General features: G+C 38.4%; 1 long non-coding RNA gene across 1 annotated transcript; it reads left to right on the top strand.

Annotated features, from left to right (window-relative positions):
* The first annotated feature begins 1,628 nt into the window (after positions 1-1,628).
* LOC111562727 (uncharacterized) lies at positions 1,629-3,447 on the top strand. Its single transcript, XR_004846629.2, has 2 exons — positions 1,629-2,971; positions 3,377-3,447. It is a non-coding gene; the product is annotated as an uncharacterized LOC111562727 (long non-coding RNA).
* Positions 3,448-4,539: the final 1,092 nt, after the last annotated feature.

Consider the following 4,539-nt stretch of genomic DNA (forward strand, 5'->3'; position numbering starts at 1 on the left):
GCTTTCACTTCATCTGTCGGTGGTTTTAATGTTGTGGCTGATCGGTGTATGTCTCCTCAGTGTCTGGAAACAAATGCTTGTCTCGTAACTTGACCAAGCATGACTTTAACTGTTCATCTTTCTTGTTTTGGAAGAGCATCTAAAAGACCAGTTACAGCCAACCATGGCATGTCCGTTCATCATCAATCTTGTATTCAGACTGAATAAATGGAGCATGTTGTGGATGCACAGGTTATTTCAAAGCCTAACATTTATTATTAAAGAAAAAAAACTTTGAAAAAACTATGGCCATCTGCCATGTAAAAAATTAGACTTGCATCCTTTTCCAATTTCTTTATCTCCATCTATCACTTTCTAATTTTTTTATCTTTTGGTACTTTATGGCAAGTTTTCTAAATTTTGGTGCCAAAAAGCAAATAAAGCCTCAAACCTGATCTTTTGAAAGAAAAAAATGTGTCAAAACTTAGCTGTTTATAGAGTTGGTAATAGTACTGTGAATAGTTACTTCCTTGCTAAATTACTTGTCCATGTCTTGCAGCAAGGTGTATGGTTTTACATATTGTGAAGAATATCGACACATCCCAAACATTTCATATTTGGTTTCACCTCTGACATCTCTGGGACTGCAGTAGTCGTCTGCTCATCAAGGGCCACAGACATGCTGGTACCACATCCTGGAAAATACAAGAAAACTGGAAAGCAAAAAGAGAGTGTATGTATATAGATGTTTTTACAAAATTAGGATTGCTCACACATGAGTCTGGTAAGTTTTGAGTTGGGGGAAATAGAGATATAGTGTCTCCACTCACTGAAAGATATCAGCCTACTGTTTTTTTTTTTGTTTTTTTTTTTAGTTTTTATCATTGAGAGACTGAGACCTGTTGAGGGAAAATAATAGACAATATCGTGTACTTATTGCTCCCGAGCACCTCGAGGAATGATGTTTGATGAGGTTCCCCACCTCTATTCCCTCTGCTACTCCCGGTTGTAGCTCAACACCACCTCCTCTGTGGGTGTGAAGTCCTCTGGTTGTCAGGAGAAAGTCCCTACCAGGAACACTGGCATCTGATTTGTATTTTTCCTTGGGTGTCCAATTTGGTAACCAACATATTCACAGATCAACAACTATTTAAACAAATATATTTGTCATTTCATTATGTAATAACTTTATGGCTTTTGAGATGACTTCCTGTTAAGATGTAACTGAGATGAATACATATAAGCCAATGTTTGTAATGTGAGAAAGTCTTCATACACCTTACTGAATTAGGCTAATTAACAGTAAATGCATTGCAGTGATGCTAGAACTCTGAAGTCAGGGGAGTCAAACATACAGCCCCCGGGTCAAAACCGGTCTATCAGAGGGTCCAATCCAGCCCGGGATGACTTTGCAAAGTGGGAAAATCACAGAGGTGAAAATGAATACTCACTGTTAAAATATTTAAAGACAGTAAACATTGTGCAATATAATGTCAGTCAGCAGCTTCAGAAATACCAGAAGTGTTTGGTTTGGTGGAACCCTGTTGTTCATGTGTGAGCGGCTGATTAGCCCTCATGCCATACAGCTGTGGGGGAACTAATGATTGGTTTGGCCGTTGCAGCAGGGGGTTCAAATTGATTGACGGACATAGCTCCACTATACTCCTGAACAGGTGCGCGCTGTGCAGCGCGAAACACTGGTAAGCTTTAAATATTGTATTAATATTGTTTCTTCTTTTCAGACCAGTGTTCTGTGGCTGCAGGGCAGAGTCTGCTGACGGTGTCTCTGCTTATCGGCGGCTTCATGCGTCTGTAGCGTCGGACAGCCGAGGTAACCACAATGTTTGTTTATGTTTATTGTTATCGTTCTGTTGCTTGTTTGTGGTTAAACATTTCTTTGTTTCATTACAGTTTTGCCTCTGTTGCCTTGTCTTTTTGCTTGTTTATTTTGTTGTTTCTTTCTTTTAGTTTGTAGTTGTTTTGGCTGGTTTTGTATCAGTTTGCTTGGTTCGAGTTTAGTTTAGTTTCTCCCCATGTGTGTTTATCTTTAGATTGTTGTGGCTGTGTTCTCTGGCTCAGTAGTCAGGTTTCTCCCCTCCATAGCTGCGTAGGGCCTGTGTGACTTCCAGTTTTAATAACTGCGTTTATATTAACATTAGTGTGTTGTGTGCTGAACATAGTTTTTGTATAAGAATGAAATTGTATTTGTTTTTCTATACACGCTGCTGTCTTCATTTGTGCATGTACCTGTGTTTAGTAGGGGAAGCCCTCTGTTGAGAGGCAGGATTGTTAATGTTCTTAAGGTGGAGATCAAATTGCGCTGTATGTCCCCCCTAAACTAAAATGCATTTGACACCCCTGTCTGAAGTTACCCTACACCATCATTTTAAACCTACATCTGTTATTATCTAGCAAACTGACATGCTCTTACTGTGTACTGCAACCTGGATGTTAATTTCTCTGATGATGGCTCCCTTATCATCTTCATAATGTTCCATCTGATGGGTTTGTTCTCCTGCTGAGATGAACATTGATCTGGTTTTTGGTTCTTTTTGCAACAATTGCATCTTCTTTTTGACAGTTCTGGACTGCTGATGCGCTCCATGTACACAGGTAATGCAAAAATCTTTGAAGCTTGGTTTGGGCTAATGCTGATGAGATGTTGTTAAAGTCTGTAACTAGAACAGCTGTGTCTCAACTCAACATCAATGTTTTTTCAATAAAGCACAGATTTCATTGTTTCCTTTAATGAATACTCACCAGGTGTTGAGCTGAATCTCAGGATGTGGGACTAAATACTACACTTCCCAGAACGCACCGGTAGCAGCAGAGAGGTGCTTGACACCTGATCAGTGATCACTGATTTAGAGCACCTGGGAAGGACTGGGGGGAACTCAGTCATTCAGACCAACACTCTTCAGAGGAAAAAGGAACAAGGAAAGAACAAAGGAGATTCTAGTCCACTCGTGGATTCAGTCCAAAGATGCCAATGGTTGGTGAAATGTTTATTTGCTTTCTTGGTTTTCTGAAATGTTTCTTGATATGGTCAAGTTTATGTTAACTGCTGTGTGATTGGTTAATGAAAGCTGCAGCATTTACTTCATTGATTTTATGTCAAATGAGTTTGAATTAAGATATTTCATTTTGAGTTTAAGTAAAGTAAAAATATATAATGTATATGTTCTGTTAAATGTTAAAACTTTACTAAAATGTTGATTATTCGTTTTTCAATTTAAAAGGCTTAAGATGTGGACACAATTTAAAAAAAAAAAAAAAAAAAAATTGCTTGTTCTTTATTTGCTTTAAAAGGCTTAAGTTATTGATTCATTTAAATGGTTAATATGTCAACTTTTTGGTTCTGTGTTTAATGGTGTTAACTTTGTTTCTGTCTTTAAAGGTTTACAACCTACTGCAATAACACGACCAACCAACTACAAGGAAAATAAAAGTTTGAGTTGGAAACTTGAATTGAGTTGTCCTTACGTCCTTTGAAGGGAAAGAGGTGGACTTGACACCAGGTTTCATAGATGGCAACTAAGGTTAACTTTTTTTTTTTTTTTTTTTTTTTTTTTTTAAACAGTACTTTCATGTTGTAGCAGTTAGCGCTGGTTGAAAAATAACTGGAGTGTTACTTAAGCACTTCAGTTAAACCTAATTTAAAAGCCTTCATTATTGATTAGCATGAGGAACACGGCAGATGCATGTGTTTGCTGATGAAATTACGTGCCTAAATTAAATGACTTTACAAGGGTAAAGCTGCACATATGTACGAGGCCCAAGATTTGGAGTCACATCACTGTTGAAGACTAGAAATGCAATAACCGTTCAGATACAGTTCCGCATGTGGCTGCAAATCTGCTCACGAAAACTATGCGAGTTAAATAAGTTTTTGATCAGATAATTTAGGCTTTATCCTTAAACCACAGCACAGAGCAGGTTCAACAGGTTAAAACATCAAGTGCCCGCACATTACAGCTGAAAGTTTAAGAACAATGCTTCTGTTCTTCAGACATCCTTTATCTTCACACAGGTATAAACTCAGATCAGCATCATAAAGTCAGTCACATAGTTTCATGGTAGCACTCGGATATTAAAACTGGAAACATACTGCAGAAAAACACGGGGTCAAATGATCCTTTTAACAGATAATTTGGTGTCTTTGAAGTGTGGTTGCACAAAGTACTTATTCATAGTCGGTGCATTACCTACAGCAGCTGGCGGTTGACGATCCCTTAGACTGGAGAAGCAGACAGAAGTACTTGAATAAAAGCTAAGCAGTGAACTGCTGTGGAAGGGGTCAGCAGCCAAATGTATTTCTGCCTCACTTTAAGTGCATATGCTGCTTTAGCTTGCCATCAGACAGCCCTTTGAGACGAGGAGCCGATACTGTTAAATCACAGCGTTTTTACTTGCAGAACATGGAAGTTGTTTGTGTACCTCTGTGCAATTTTAGTATTTTAACATGTCAGTTCCTAGGTGGTGGTAGACCAACAACTCTGTGTTCTTCAAACTCAAATGACTGTTTTCCTCACCAGAGTCCAATGGCTTCAGTTCCATCAG

The sequence above is a fragment of the Amphiprion ocellaris genome, chromosome 4, assembly GCF_022539595.1.
Source record: "Amphiprion ocellaris isolate individual 3 ecotype Okinawa chromosome 4, ASM2253959v1, whole genome shotgun sequence".
NCBI lineage: Eukaryota > Metazoa > Chordata > Actinopteri > Pomacentridae > Amphiprion > Amphiprion ocellaris.